The sequence below is a fragment of the Fukomys damarensis genome, unplaced genomic scaffold, assembly GCF_012274545.1.
Source record: "Fukomys damarensis isolate Sample0158 unplaced genomic scaffold, DMR_v1.0_HiC HiC_scaffold_15, whole genome shotgun sequence".
Taxonomy (NCBI): domain Eukaryota; kingdom Metazoa; phylum Chordata; class Mammalia; order Rodentia; family Bathyergidae; genus Fukomys; species Fukomys damarensis.
The window spans coordinates 44,585,336-44,602,725 of NW_022900927.1; the positions used below are offsets into that span (position 1 = coordinate 44,585,336).

Consider the following 17,390-nt stretch of genomic DNA (forward strand, 5'->3'; position numbering starts at 1 on the left):
GAAAAGAACGCAGTAAAGTGTCTTCTATTCATTCTTTCTATGAAGAATGCAAGAATGATACAAAGACTATAGTTGCCTGGGAACAGGAGTAGAGACAGAATTGTTATGACATGCCAATAGGACATGGTACCACTAAATATTCAAATAATGTAACATATTCTGATCCCACGGATATGAAAAATAATCTTAGAATAATTGGATTCTTTGTGTATTTTTAAAAGGACTTGTCAGTTCCTTTTGCATATTTTTTCTGTTTCATAATTATATTTCTCACTGTAAATTAATAAATTAGCAATTGTTTATTGACTATAAAATATTATTGTGTGCTTAATACATAGATCTAAATTTTTCAGACATAATAGTGTGTAAAATAGTGAAAAATACTTAGTTAATGAAGGTAACAGAACAGCAATTACAGGACGATACAATGTAATGAGTACCAAGATGGGGCTACATCCAAGGCACTGGGTCTGCACAGGACAATGCTAGTATGCCTTACAGGAAGTGTGTGTGTGTGTGTGTGTGTGTGTGTGTGTGTGTTTGTGTGTGTGTGCGCGTGTGGAGGGGGCATCTGAGATGAAATATGAAAAATGAGTAAAATAAGCTGGGCAAAGTATATATTGAGCAAGAATTGTCCACATACGGAAACAGCAGAAACAACTTTCTAAAATCCAAAAAGCCCATATAGAGTAAACGTAGAAAATTGCTTGAAAAAGATAAAAGTACATGTCTTAGAAGGAGGAATGATTGTTTGAATTTTATAACAAAAGCTTATGAAACATGGAAGAAATAGATAAGCTAGCCACCGTCTGCTAAGAGCTGAATTCTATCCCCCATACTTCATATTTGAAGCCCTAGCCCTCAACAAGATGGTGTATTTGGAGATGGCGCTCTATTAGACAGATCATTAGGCTTAGATGAGGTTTTGAGGGAAGGGTTCTTGTGGTGATATTAGTTTTGTAAAGGGAGACACTTGTGCAATCTCTCTCTCTCTCTCTCTCTCTCTCTCTCTCTCTCTCTCTCTGTGCTTTTTTTATGTTCCTGATGACAGTCATACTCAGTGGAGTATAATATGGAATCTCAGTGTAAGTTTTGATTTGCATTTCTCCAGTAACTAAAGATTTGAAATGTATTTTTATGTATTTAACTGTTTAAAACATATTGCATTTCTTTATGGCATTATTGAAAAGGTTCTCAATATTGACTGTGGTGATGGATACATATCTATATGAATCTAGCAGAAGATTAAGGTTGGTATTTTAAATGAGTAAATTAAATGACATGCAAATGGCGTCTCCGTAAAACTATTCTCTAAGAAGTGCAGTAAGGGTGAGGTCAAGTATAAACCATGTTAATCAATTTTGGTCTTTGGTAAGAGAAAAGGGAATCCATGGAAGAGTTCATCGGGTCATTGATTTGTTAAATTTTTATTCTTTCTTGTGATTGTAGATATCTCCAAAATATACTGAAACCATGAAACTTCTAGACTATTTGATAGATTTATCAAACTTTTATATTCCCGTGACAGAGTCTCCTTAGAACCTAGTCGGTGTCATTGTGGTTGCACAGTTCTTTCAATTTTCAAAGCACTAATACCTTGATGTCTTCTCTCTCAGCAACAATGGATGTTAAAAACAAGCAACACTTTACATAAAACAGGTGTGCCTTTTATTCTGTCTTCCTCCTCTAACCATTCTCCCTAGGAACTTCTCTTGATATCTGAGTGTCTTACTGTTCAATAAAAGCAGAAAGAATCTCAGAATATTGCTTTCTTAGGAAAATTTACAAGAAGAAAATATATGAAAAGATTTTTAATCTTTTCCACTGCTAACAAGAAATGTGCAAAGACTAAAGTATAGTTAAGAGGGCAGGGACAAGGGGAAAACATGATAATCAAGACCTGTCATGTAAAGGTACAGGATCCCAATAATGAATGTAACTGTATTGTATACCTAAATTGTACCAATAAACTCAATAAAAAGAAAAAAAATAACTCTTGATTCTAGTATACCCTATATCTATTTACTCATGGTTGAAAGAATTTCTATAAATACTAAATTCCTGCAGTCCTATAAAAATACATATGTATAAAATATGTAATTAACTGGAAAATTTTTGATTTTTTGTTTATGCTAACTTCAGCTTTATCAAATAAACCACACTTGCTGACACTCTCTTGCCTTATCTGAAATACCATTAAATAATTGTGACACATTATTCTTGAAGCAGTTTCATAATATTCTTTGATACTATGTATTAAGAAGTATCATGTAACAATCCAAACTAGTGCCCCAAAAGAACCCTATTTATTCGTCATTCTGATTTATAATTATACATTTATAACATTTCTTCAAAAAGTAAAGTATAGCAGCTATTCCAGGTTAGAAATTTCTGCTGAAACTTCTCTAATTGCAAAATCACTATTTAGTATATCAACATTTGTTTTGTGAATAAATTGTATTAGTAGAGTTGACTGTTGACCACCCTTTGCAGAATAATCAACATAGAAAAGACACTTTAATTGACTGAATGTCTGTTGCATTTATGTCATTTTTCATTTACTTAAACTAATGTAGTTTGGAAGAATGTAAAATATCTATGAAGCAAAGAATCTTTTCAGAAGTTCTTTCATTCTTTTGATATTAAAATAATATTTAATTATTCAAGAGAAAGATAATTATTAATAAGAACTTAATAAGAAATAAGTCAAAAGGTATAACTTGAAGGAAAGAAAATTCTTCTGACATTTCCTTCATGTTCAGTTTGTAAATTTTCCATAAGCTCCCAATTTTTAAATGTATGCTAGCACCCATTGCCATTTTTATAATTTAATAACTATGAAATATAATTAGTGCCTTTCAATTAATTATATTATTTAAAAACCCTGTATCTATCTACACCTTTGAAAAAACGCAAAAATCAAATTAGTGTTTAAAATCATTGTTTTCAAAGTATTAAAGACGTTTTAGCTTTTTTCTAATGACTCCAAAGTTTAATTTTTTTCCTATTGCTTTGTACAGATCATTCAGAGTCATTAGCGGGATAAAGTCAATGGTGGATACAATATCATTTTGACTGGTTAAAGACTACTGAGTCATACTGAAAGTTATTTAGAATGAAATCATATGTAAAGCCTAAAAATATATTGATCTTTCAAAATTAATGATTTAGGTGTCTAATATCTAATGTTAACTATTCTCTGAACTTTCTTTGATTTTTGTTAACAATCTTCAATAGTCAGTCTTCATTAAGACTTCATTAAGTTATCATTAATATCAAAGACATGAAGTTTAATTCTGTTCTAATAAAATCCTCTGTATTTACAAGGTAAAGTATGAGGCCCAGAGCTAAAACTTTCTTGTCTCTGTCGTATTAATTACTAGCTTCTCCGCAAAGCTTACAGTAAAGATGCTCAGTTTTCAAATAGCAATAATATTATTCTGTCCCCATTTATTAAGCAAAATGTAATATAGATTAGCAAGCATTTTATTTAAAAGAAACAGAACTAAATCTTGTTCTTGATGTTGTTGGGGAATGAATTTTAATATATGTCATATCTGTGTCATTTTTTAAAGTGCTGTTCAGTACACATTGTAAACTTATTTATGTAATGTGTATTGAAATTTTAACATATAATATCCTTGATAATAAAATTTACATTTATCTTTTTTTTAGAGGCCAGCGCAATATAACTTAGTTCTTTTGTTTTGTTTTGTTTTGTTTTTTGTTTGTTTGTTTGCATTTTGAGACAGAGTCTCACTACATAGTTGAGACTGACCTGGAACTCTCTATGTAGCCCAGGTTGGTCTGGAACTCACAGCGATCCTCCTGCTTCAGCCTCCGGGGTGCTGGGATTACAGGCATGCACCGCCTCGCCCCGCTCAACTTAGTTCTTGCTATTTAAAGTTGGAGTGCAAGCTCATATTTGATTTTCTTAATCTGTGGGAATTCTAATTCTACAAGAAGTAGCTGAAGAATCTTTCTGAAGAAATTACCTTCAGATATAAATATATATATCTGAATACACACACACACACACACACACACACACACACACACATATCTGAATCAAGAAGTTCCTGGGGTTTCTTTTGTTTGTTTGGTTGGTTTTTTTCTTTAGTTTAGTTTAGTTTAGTTTTGTTTTTGGTGCCGGGGATCGAACTTAGGTTCTTGCGCTTGCGAGGCAGGCAGCGGCATCACTGAGCTAAATCCCGGGCCCAAGAAGTACTTTGAATACCTAATATAAATTTGAAACCTTTTCACAATGTCAGTAATCTTATTAAGATCTTATGTATTATTGCAGTTTATTCACAACAGAAAAACTATTCGGCATATACATATGTGTGTGACTTATTTATTTCACTTAGTACTGACATTGTGAAATGGGAAGAAAAGGGCTAAAGGTGTAGGGAAGGTGGGAAGGGTAGGGGAAGAGTAAAAAGGGAAAAGGAAAAAATGTGAGAGAATGAAAAGATGGAAATAAAGTGGTTGTAGATGGGGAGGGGAAGAGGGGGTGAAGGCAGGGCAGGGACAAGGGGAAAAAATGAGAACCAAGACCTGTCATGTAGAGGTACAAGATCCCAATAATGAATGTAACTGTACTGTATCCCTAAAATGTACCAATAAACAATTAAATCTGCGAAAACATTGAAACCTAACCTTTCTTAAAGGCAGCATTGTGGTAACTATTGTCTCCCCACACCTTAGCTGAGGTCTGGTCTTCCGGACACCTGTTCGATGGTGGTAGATTTCTTTGAGAAGGTTATGTCTCTGAGAGTGGAGCATGTGGGCTCTAAATGTGTGCAGGGATTTTAGTTCCTCTTCCCCTCCTTTCCTAACTGAAGGACTTTGTCTCCTCCCTGCTCTCAATATACAATCTAAGGATATAAACTCCCCCAGTTTCTAGTTCCTGAGATTAGTAAATATCTTCTGGGTTCTTCAGTTTGCAGAATATAGTGTATTTTTCTTCTGTCTCCTTTCCTTCTCTCTCTCTCTCTCTCTCTCTCTCTCTCTCTCTCTCTCTCTTTCCTTCCTTCTTTTTCTTTTATTTATTTTCTGCTTGTTGGGAGGACAACATGATGTATTTAAAAGATCCACGTTGCAATTTACACAGGTTTTTGTAGGGGGAAGCACATTTATACTTTCAGATTCACCACACTGGCAAAATCAGAAATTGAAATGATTAAATATTTATAAATGTTGAGTTTCTATGTTGAATGAACATTTAACGTGATTCAAGTCATTAGGGAATCATCTCTGGAAACTTTTTCCTCTGCCAGTTGCCTAGTTTGTGAGACACACGATAAAATGTAACATAAAATATTAATGAATTCATAAGAAAAAATACAAGGAATCTAGGTTTCTGTTACATAAGCATGAATTGTAAAATAATTCAGTGGACTAGGAAAAGCTTACATTTCAGCAGTGAAAGTGCTTTCCATTAAGAAGTTTGGTCTGCAGGAGAAAATCTATATCTCAATGTATTTATTAGTCACTTTCATGACATTAGGACAAGATACCCAATACCCACGACTTAGAGGAGAGTCTTAATTTGGCTCATAGTTTGTGGGTTCAGTCAGCTGGCTTTGAGGTAGAAATAGCTAGGTGGAAGTAAGCTGCTTACCCCATGGTAGACAGAAAGCAGAGAGAGAAAGGAAATGCCAGCAACAAAAATATGCCCTTCTAAATCATATCCCAGGCCCTAACTCTTACGAGCACATTCGGCCTGGAACACATTAATTGACTAATCCTCTGATGATTATGGCACCCCTCTGATCAAATCACCTTCCAAAGGCCCACTTCTTACATGAGAGTTGTCAGGGTCATTCTCTGAATAATAACAGAGATAGACTTGCCTTCGATTATTTGAAACACTTTTATTTAGAAACTTGAAAGAATTCCTTCACATTCAGAGAATGTTAAGAGAAAATTGACAAATACACACACACACACATATGTATATTTACTAAGTTCACACCATCGTTTATTAGTGTACATTTTGCAAAATTTGTTAAAACTTGTGGTAAAATCATAAAGCTGAATAAAATGATTTTCATCCCTGAAATGCTGCTTACAGATCAAGGAGACAGATATCTTTCACAATACTGTGTTAGTATTATATTGTTATGAAAAGTGAAACTTCTATAAAAATGGAAAAAGAGAGAGAGAGAGAGAGAGAGAGAGAGAGAGTACTTCTACAACTTCATTATGCATTTTAAAATACAATATAGAACCCTCATGTATTATTGCTGGTAGAATTCCAAAGTAGAGCAGTAATTCTGTTCAAAGTGTTAAACACGAAATAACACTATAAGCCAGGAATTCCTCTGTGACTTATAAATCCAAGAAATGAACACACACACACACAAACACACACACACACACACACACACACACACAGTTTGCCAATGCATACCCACTTTAGCACTTCACTGTAATACTAGTAAATGTCTGGAAGTGAATGGCCACTTTTGACCACTTCTTGTAATTGTAGAGGTCAGAGGTGACTTGTGATGCCTCAATACATTTAGTATTAAAATATTTGTACAATTTTCCCTGAGGTATATGTTTTTCGGCAGTCTCTCTATATACACCTTTCTATATAAAAGCTCCTAGCAGCATTATTCATAATAGTCGACAGATGAAAACAACCCAAATGTCCATCAATTAATGATGCATTGATAAGTAAAAATAGTACAATAGACTGTTATTTGGTAATACAATATATGCATTTCTAAACCAAATTAGTCACAAAAGGTTACAACTACATGAAATGTACAGAATGGACAAATACATACAAGAAATTAGATTATTATTTGCCGTAGGCTTGGGGAGGGAAGAATCAGGCGTGATTTTTAATGACACAGGTTAATTTTGGGGGAGGTTAATGAAAATATTTTAAAATTAGATAGTAAACCTTGGACAACGCTGTGCCAAAAATTGAAATGTACAGTTTTTAAAAGTAAATTTGATAATGTGTAGATTGTGTCTTGACAGTGTTTATAAAAAAAGTATAAAAAGGTTACATATGATATATGATATTTAAATTGAAAATGAAGAGGAAAAGAACTTTTACAGAAGACAGTTCTTTCCCATTTCCGAACTCTACTATTTTCATTTCTAAAGAATGTATATTTAAGTTTAATTAAATTCCTGTTGTACTCTTGGGAAATTACACCATTATAAATGTAATCATTTCAAATCACTTTATAGAATAACCTCTTCCACCTCCTCTCTTTTCATTGGTGTGATGAACATACAAAAGTAATGAGTTATTGCCCATATGCAGAAACATGAAATATCCCTGGGAGTAGAAATCTCTTTTTAAATTCACCTACTGTGTCATTTATACTCTTATTTGGTTAAAGGACACTAAAGAGTGTGGCATTGTTTAGGTGAAGGTCATTTTCTTATAATAACTCTAAAATAATCTAGTGATTTGAGGCTTTAATTTTACTGCCCTTCATAAGACAAAATACAAAGCCTAAATTGTCACCAAAGTAAAAAGCAAAAAGTCCCTAAGATAAATATAATACACAAATTCTAAAAATTATTTCAGTGTGTTTTAAGCCCAACACTGTTCTAGACATTTTGGAATTGAACAGCTTGAGCATCAAAGATGTTGATTATTTAGTGATCTCAAATAGTTTTCAGGATGGAAAAAAATGTCTAGCTGGAGTGATCTTTTTAAAAGGAGCAAATAAATGATCTTAAAAAATAAAGTGTTTGACTTCAAGGGTTTGATCTGAAATGGGACTTTCAAAACTCTAAATCCAGTCTACTCCATATTTACTTTATTATATTTTAATCTCCTCCTTGTATCAATTATTTTCCTAAGTAAGCATTTAGTCTTGTCTTTATTTTGCTGCTTGATGGTCCGAAATCTCTGGAACCATGAACTAAAATAAATCTTTGCTCCTTATAAGTTGATTATGTCAAAGATTTTGTCACAGTGATGGAAAACTGATTAATGCATGAACTTAATCTGATTCTACCTGCATTTCTTCCAGTATTTTTCCTCTGATGCTAAAGCACAAACGGAGACCTCCTCCAAATAATTCAAATATACATTACTCACTTCAAATTTATCATCCTTAAAATATTAATATAAAAAAATCTAGATTCTGTGAACTTTAGAGCTAAACGTAAATGGCTATGTGCTAGAAAAGAAATGAATCACAAGCCTGTGAGGGATTTTTTAAAAAGGTATTTCAAAATTTTTACCAAAAAGCACACGAGTCAAACAAAATTAAAATCACTTAAAACACAAGCCACCAGGAGACTATAAAATGTAAATTTTGTTAGTATTGATTTCAAAACATGAAATTCCAAAACATGAAGCTCCAAGCTAAGGGTAATATATTTAATATAAAGAACACTAGATGTAGCATAAATTATAGAAGCTACATATCATATTTTGGCTACATATCATAATGTGACAACTTTAACTGCAACATTAAAAATCACCTGCATTTAAATGTATTACATTATAACATATACATCCTTTTATACTTGAGAGCCTTCTAAAAGAACTTTCCTGGTTCTTTAGAAATTAAATTAGCTTTAAACACAGTATAACTCATTATACTGGTAGTAACAGTCCATATATAATTTTCACTATATTTCAACCATTGTTCTCATCTTTTATTTGGATAAAATAAAATGTAATTACTATATAGTGCTGTTACTCTGATTTTCATTTCACAAGTGGATAAAAGGAGCTAGGGAGGGTTTAAGTAATTTACTCAATGTTTCATATGTAGTAATGTCCTAGATAGCAGAGATATTACTTGAACTCAGTCATTTTTTGCCAAAATTTCAGATTAACACTACCTCTGCACTTCTCTTTTTAAAATACATCATGCAAATTAGAGGACTTTCAGGATTCAACTATAAGAAGAATAACTAACCATAGTATTTCTAGAAGGAATATTATTAATAAATTTTGAAGGTTTAAATGTCTTTGGAAAAAATCTATTATATATATTTTTTCCAATATTTTAAAATGGAAGATTCCTATGGTGGCCCTACTTAGTATATTTTCACAGATGGATTTGCCAAATAGCTTCAATTATGCTCCAATTCTAATGTGTATTTATTCCCCATTAATTTGTATAACTCATACTAGAAACAGTAGAAAACTAGCATTAAACATTTAGCCTAAAATGCTACTTAGTTCATTCTTGATGGTAGTAATCATCATTACAGTGATATAACATTTAGTTCACTTCAATAAATTATTTTAATTAATTGTCCATTTCTATTTGTTGAGGAGGAAATATAGCTGAAACTAAAAGAGAAATGCATCATCTTTTAGATGACATTCATTCAATTTGTGAGTAAATCTGGAAATATGTACCATATGCCAATTCTATGTTCTTTTCACAGTCAAATAATGAACCATGTGAAACGCTAGAACTAGATTCCTTAAAGAAATGCCATACATTAATTGATTCCTTTGTTTATCTAACTGATGTTTTTATTTTATATAATCTAGTGTTACAAAGCCTAGCTGCCTAGTGAGCTTCACTGATGGAGGAAAAGATCTGTGAATAAACATAGCCCATTTTGTTCAGCTTAGAGCATATGAAATCTCAGTGGCCCAGGACTGGGCTGACCTAGAATGTCTGGGGATGATTCTGCCATAGATCTATTTACCCCACAGAACAGGGTGACCTTGGGAAGGTAGAAGAGCAAAGTGTTTAAAATCTCCATCTCTGGAGGCCACTGCTTCTGTCTCTCAGCTACTTCCTTTAGTAGCTGTGTGTCCTGTGGAAATTTAATTTGTGTCACATCTTATTCATTTGGAAAAGGATGAATCACAATCTCATTGCATGAGATATGCTATCTATGTCAAATATTTAAATAAGTGCAAGTGCTTGCTAATACTAAATAGTTATTATTAGAACAATGGCAAAGGTCCCATTTTTAAGGACAGGTGGCTCTTGTCACAGATGATTCTCAGATTAAGCTATGTGTTTCAAGCCCCTTTAATCAGTAAGTGCTGATCTTGTCACATTAGCATTGATAATTTATCATCAGCTCCCATGGCTGGTATCCCACACCCATGCCCACAGGCTCATAATTCTAACATAGTAAATTCCAGTTTTTTCTTTAACACAAGTTAAAGAAAAGTTTAAAAAGTTTAAAACAGTGACACAAGCCCAATGTCATGGAATTGGCAGATATTTAATGGGCAGATAGATTTTGAAGCTGGGAAGACTGGATCAAAAGAGTAATCAAAAGAAATTGTAGAAAGCAAAAGATTAAAATTATGTAATGTTGACTAATTTGATATGTGTGTGAGGGTAATAAATCATAATCTGATGTTATTAATATTTGCATTAACTTTTAATTTTGTATGTGGTATCACATTTAAATTATTGATTTATAAAAATCTATTATACTTAAATAGTTCTTGAATACACTAGTCATTCCTAAGAATTCCTCCATTTAAATTGAAGAAAGCAAAGTTATGAACCATTATACAAAATAAATCTGGGTGGCCTGATTGTCTATTTTCATTGCCTTTTCAATTATTTTATTAATGCACTTTCTTTTTATATTTGTATTTAGAAAATAGCACCAGACAAACGTGATGTATGCATCATCTACAGAGTATGACCATAATACAGCTACCATCAGTGAATTAAATTAATGTCTCCAATTGAACACAGCACAATTGTTTTATGATAGCAAAAATTAGCCACATAAACAAGTCCCTGTTCATATTGACAAATTAGTCAGTAATTTTCATCAATACCTAACTTCTTTGGGACCTGATATAATGATTAAAATATTCTCAATATATTTTTAATTTACTAATATTGAAATTTTCTAAAATGATAAACTATAGCAGTAGGGAATAATAATTACTTAGTTCATGCATTTTCAGTGACACTAAAGCATTAGAAAGTGTAAAAAGTTGTTTTTCTAGATGTTCAGTATTGTGATATTCATTAATATAAACAGGGAGGAGAACTATCAATAGATAAAAATATTCATAACATATTTCTGTTTTGAAATATCTTACAAAATATCCTGAGGGTGGGGTTACAGGAAAGTTCAAAATATTTTCCCTGTGATGAAGGACATTATTTTTACCTTTCTGTTTATTTGAATGTTTGGATGTGTGTGTATGTTTCAATGTACCAGTTTAAAACAACAACAATAATAGATACAATTATTAAATAACTTTGTAGACTGGGAGAACTAAAGGTTAAAACAGGGCTTCTGCCTGTAGCACGGGGCTGAGAAAACCCTGACATTACACTGCTGAGGACACCAGGACACCGGGACGCCATGCTGCCCTGCGCTGGGCCGGCCACCTAGAGCTGAAGGCAGAACAAACCTGAATGTTGGAGTTGCCCACAGTGAGGTGAATCCAAAAACTGTTCCTGTAATGAATAGCTGGGGTAAGTGGCTGGCATAGGCTTGCTCCACGTTGTCTTACCCAGCATTCCCTTCTCCAGTGTTCCTGTTGCCTGTACCTGAACAGATATACAAAATATGGGGGCACAGGTAGTTTTGTGTGCAGTGAAAGGGCCATCTTTTGAAACTCCTGACCAGGCTTAAATCAAGGATCCTAACTCATTGGGCCGTGCATTACAGTTCACATCTTCACAGACATTTTTCACAATTTCCCCAATAATTCCATATTTTTCTGGCATGTTTCTATGCAAAGTATGAGCCAACTTCCTTCATCCTAAACACAGCCTTCTCACCTGAGTGTGCTTCTTCCCCAAATGTCACAACTATATGGTGTTCATAACTTGGCATTAATAAGTATTAAAATTTTTAAAACTAATAAGTATTAAAAGTTTTAAAACTGAACAAAAAACATTATAGCCATAGTTTCCTAGAAGGAAAGAGTAGCTAGTAAACTGCAGTCAGTGTTTCTATGATAACGTGAAGGGGTATTTGCATTGAAGGATCAATAGCTGGTACTTCACATGCTATTTTGAAGAGCATCATTCTACTGAAATACGCCTTTGTTCAACACATCTGGTATATTTCTGAAGGGACGCTTTATTTGCAGGATGGGTAGACCTGGCTTATTAATTAATGGTTGTACACTACAGTAAATGTGTAGTAGGCAATCCAAGGATATATGAGATTTGTAAGAAATTAGGAGTAACAATTTATAATGAATAGGCATTATGTTAGGAAAAGAAAATTTCTTATCATTCAGTCACAGTAAGTCTAAGCAGGCTCTCATGTAAACCAGAACCATCTCCAAACAAGTTGGTTGTAGATTATGTGATCCTTTAGATAAGAGGATTTATGTCCTCCTATTGCTACAAGCTAGTTGCTGCCTTCCGAGTGTATCGTTTTGGTTTTGTTGGCTCAGTGTTTTCTGTTGATTAAATAAGAGCAGTTCTGCATACACTAAATCACAAAGTTCATGAAGGTCTGGCTTCATGACTGCAGACAGAGATACCAAGTGTTTTACAGGCAGCCTCTGAGTCAGCACACTAATTTTCAAATAAAATGGTTTTACTGGTTTTCCAGATACAAGCTAAACCAGTTAAGAAAATAATTTATTTTAGTTAAAGTACCTAGTTAAAGCAGTTAAAGTACATAGTAGTTTTAAAGTGTCTGTTTATTAGATTGAACAACCTAATTGATAAAACATTGTGTTCTTTATGGAAGAAAATATAAAATGAGGTATGTTGCTACCTGTGGTCTAGCAAAAAATAATTCTGTAGCAATAGTACCAATGTAAAGATGGAGTAATTTTTTAGCAGGTCTGCAGAAAAACATGACACTGTTTGTTTTTATTCTTCCACTGTCAAATTGCATTCTTTTCCAATTAATAATTTGCCTTTAAACAGAACGTAGTGTAGATAATCCCAAGTGATATCTATTTCCAGAGCAACAATCATATTAAATTCTTATGACTTAGAGAAACTTCCTATAGTTGCTAATATTAATTGCAAGACAAAAAACTATATGCTAGAGAAAGAAATGCACCTCCAAAAAGTTTTGGTTAAGTATTAGGCTGAAAACTCTGCAACATTTATAAATAAAATTGAGTTAAAAAAAAAAATTCTTGATCAGGGCCAGGAATTTAGCTCAGTGGTTCCACTGCCTTTCAAGCACAATGAACTGAGTTCAATCCCGTGTACACCCCCCCAAAAAAATTCTAGATCAATTTAAAAGTCAATTTGTGCCAATAAACTGTTAGAAAAAAATGACCATTGTTTCATTATTTCTAAAGATTGAATTTAGAAACCAATTGTTTGAGGGGTTGGTGATTTGGCTTAGTGGTTCCACTGCCTGCCTCGCAAGTGCAAGATCACAAGTTGGATCCCTGGTACAAAAAAAAAAAAAAAAAAAATCACTTGTTGAATGCAAAGTTGCCTTTGTATGTTTTTCTTTTCCCGTGTAATTTTAAATAAATGCTAATCTATAATAAGATTATTTTCTTGGTGTAAGATTAAAAAATAAAGGTTAAAATACAGTCTTTTTATACTTTTATATTAAATAGTTACTCTATTCCACTACCATAGAATCCTTTAAAAACAAGCTCTAAATATAGCTTTGATGAAAATTTTAATTGAAATAATTCAACTATTACATTGTACTCCCTTACTATATTTTTTGAGTGAAATGAAAATTTTATCACGTACACTCTTATTAAAGGGACCTTATATGGTTTATATGAACAAAATATACTATATTGTAATTGGAAATTTGTGCATGTATCTTAACAATTCCAAACATTTATAAGTGAAAGTTGACAAGATTATCCTTCTAACTCTTGCTATATAACATTTTACTATATGTTGCCTATCATTAAAGACCCATATTTTTATTCCACCACTTGGAAATAAGCTATCTATCATTTTATCTGTTTTTTTCATCACCCATTTTCATTTACTATTGTAAACTCTTTGGGGTATTAGTGTCCAGTTTCCCCATTATTAAAACTTAATATTTACATTATCAAGAATAAACATTTTAATAGTGTTAGACACCTGGTAGCTGTTTAATAAATTCAGGTTTTGTTAAACTAAGTAGTTTGTTTTTACACAACTCAAACTTGCTGTTTCTGCTAATAAACAAGTAGTTTTTCTCATGGAATTTTGAGACTGTAAGGGCAACTTTTGGAAAATTCCAAACTAGTGTTTGTTCATTTTTTTTTTTTCTGGAAACATTGCTTCCTAGGGTATTTCTAGATATACGACTCACTGAAAAATTCAAATCTGAACATAAAAACATCAACATACACATAAAAAACTTCCTCATTGTAAGTTCACAATTGTCAAAAAGAGAACGACAGATTCATATTGTGAGCATTATCCTTTCCCCAGTTGTCTACAGAACCATTTGGCATCACTCAAGTTTCTGAATGAGCAAGCAAGCAACATATTATTTCTTCTAAACTGAATGTTTATGCTTAAGAAAATGCAAATGTATGAGTACTAATGCAATTAGAGGTTTGCTAAAATTTGCATATTTAGATCATCTAGGCATTTTGCCTGTCAGACTCACATTCACCAAATACAAGTAATCTTAAGTAGCTTTCACTGTGATGGGCAAAGCAACAACTGAAATTTCTTCAGACGCTGAGGACTTCCAGTTAGATTCCTCACTAACAGTGTGTTATTGCACCTTTTCAACATACCAGTTTCCTCCTGATCTTGTCAATCTTTTTCCAGTTTGTTCTCAATTTATACAGCTGTTTCTGCTATTTATTCATTTGCTTAGACATTTCCCACAGCTTTCCTCATCATTAATGTTCTCAATTGATTCAAATTTCTCTGAAGCATAACAGCAGTGTTATATATCTTTCAACAGGAGAAACGATGTCATAACTTGTTAACTGGAAGGCATTATTAGGTTTAATTTCTTCAAAAACCCTAATTTTATTTCTGGGCTGATCTGCCATTTCCTACTTGAAGGTAATGCTATTTTGAACTGTTCCTTTTTGACACCAGGCTCTCTCCAGAGACAAGTTTTCATTCTTCCAGGAAAGCTTTCTACAACCCTCTCTTGCTACTATCTCTCTACAATTTCTTATGTTGTAGAAAAATAACCTTCTGATATTTTTCCTGAATACTTTTCTTTTTCTTTTTCTTTTTTTTGGGGGGGGGTTCATGCTCACATTTTTGAAATAATTATTGATATGGAATTCTACATTCAAATTCTCTTCCACTTATTTTATACCTAGAACATTTATCATTGAAGGTCTTGTTTAGACATTTTACTGCCTTATTCTGTCACAAATAATAAGTTGCCCCAACATTTCATGAATTGTGAAAATATAGAAGACAAAATGAATAGTCCTTCATCCTTGCTAAAGACTGAATTTATGTCCTCCCTCTTGTTTTAAAATTCTTACCTCCAATTTTATAAAATTAGGAGATGAGGCATTTAAGAAGTAATGAACCAGTGGTGGCAAACCTGAGGCAGATATACTGCACCAGGCTGTTTGTTATAACAGAACTCTAAAAGGTTCATCATCCCTGGGTTAGACCATGAGATTAAGGCCTCCATGATGGGATTAATGTCCTTATCAAAAATGGAAACACAGAATCTTCCCCAGCCTCTGTCACATGAAGATATAACAGGAAACAGTCTGTCAGCAGACATTGGTTCTATCGATGTCTTTGACTTTCACCTCTCTCTCTCTGTGAACTTACTGGATTGACTGCAGAGATAGGGAAAAGAAAGTGAGAGATCATAGTAGGTATCATATTCACTATTTTTAAGTCTTTTTCACTTTGTTCAGATAATTCTAAAGTAAGAGAAATGGGATAGCATGTAACTAGAGGGACAGATTATGTCAAAAACATGTTGGTTTGAAGAATATATTATTATTAATATTATGGAAAATGACATCACTGTGAGCATCAATGGGAAAGACCTAATAAAATTAGGAAAATTGATCAAGAAATGAAAGGGAAGAATTACTGTAACTCCACCCACGATCAAGAGAGGAGCAGAGAATGGGGTTGCATTTGCTAGAAACAGGGCCAGTTCTTCAGGACTCACAAAAAAGAATATGGAACACAGACATAAGATGCTGGTAGGTGGAGAGATGTGATGTTTCGAGTTTCTATTTTCTAGATTTAAGAAGGAGAGTCAACGACTCAGAATGAATATGGAAATGATGGGGCTGGAAAAATGAAGGTATAAAAGTGTTGTTCAGGACAATAGTCTTCAAAGAGAGGTATGTGGTCAATTATTTTATTAAAAGAGAATTGGAGAATATACCTCCTCATGCGGCTTTAGATTAACATTTAACCTGTGTTTGTTTATTGAATATAAAATATGGAGTTTCTAATAGATTGCAAATTTCAAAATTCTAACATAAAACTCTTTTGTGATTCAAATACATCAATCATACTTCCATTACAATTTTATACTGACCATTATCCACTATAAACAGTAAGATAAGCCCCTTAAAATATAAAATTTATATTGTGCTTCTACCAAATTATATTTCTATTTTACTTCTCATATCATGGAATTCATTTTTTAATTTAAATTCTTGTATTCATGATCTAACAATTCTGATATATATGCATATATATTTAAGCATATATATGATAGATATATTTATATATATATAAGCATATCTTATATATATATATAAGCATATCTATCATATAAATGCTTAAATAGGGCAATTTTGATGTTGAAACAGGCTCAAATTTTCAAATTGCTTTATGATTTAGTTCTTATAAATTGTTATAATTTACAGTGATAAAAAATTGTATATATTTATTACAAAGTTGACGTTCAATTATAGAATCCAGAAAGTAAATATTATTGCCAATATATAGTATACGAAAAATATAAAAAAAATATTGCAATTATTCAAGAAATACTTCATAGTTGAAAAAGCTACATTTTGCCTTATTGTTTGGAGATCCAGGCATTTTTATAGCAGAACAATGTACCATAGAAGAATTTAAGATCTATCAAAATAATATCCATCTCTCTCCTTCCTTTTTTAATTTCTTCACTCATTCTTCCTTCTTTCCTCTTTCCTTTCTTTCTTTTTTTTAAATATAATCAGACAAATAAACATTTAAAAGTAGAATATGAGAAAGGACAGTCAGCTCAGAAGCTCACAAAAGCCTTAAATTACCCACATCAAATATGTAATCTCTGATTGTAGACAGAATTTATATTTTAAAAACTATGAAGAATAAGAATATTCTGTGAAATAGTTTACCAAATTTTAATACGGACTATATGTTAAATAATCCTATTTTATCATGAAAACATCTGGGTATAATAATGATACTACATTTTTTATAGAAGAAATTCTTCACTGTTACAAGAGAAAAACTGAAGCTTTTAGGTATTCATTATGCATGAATGGTTGTCTACTATTTACTTTCAAAAATTATATAAAAGTACATAAAAATAAGAAA

The 17,390-nt window shown here is 32.4% G+C and overlaps 1 protein-coding gene and 1 pseudogene across 33 annotated transcripts in view; one reads left to right on the top strand and one right to left on the bottom strand.

Moving 5' to 3' along the window:
• The window catches only part of Ppfia2 (PTPRF interacting protein alpha 2), a 458,820-nt gene that overhangs the window by 197,143 nt on the left and 244,287 nt on the right, over positions 1-17,390 (bottom strand). The gene's annotated exons all lie outside the window — the stretch shown is intronic.
• Positions 9,623-15,765, top strand: LOC104875955 (annotated as a pseudogene).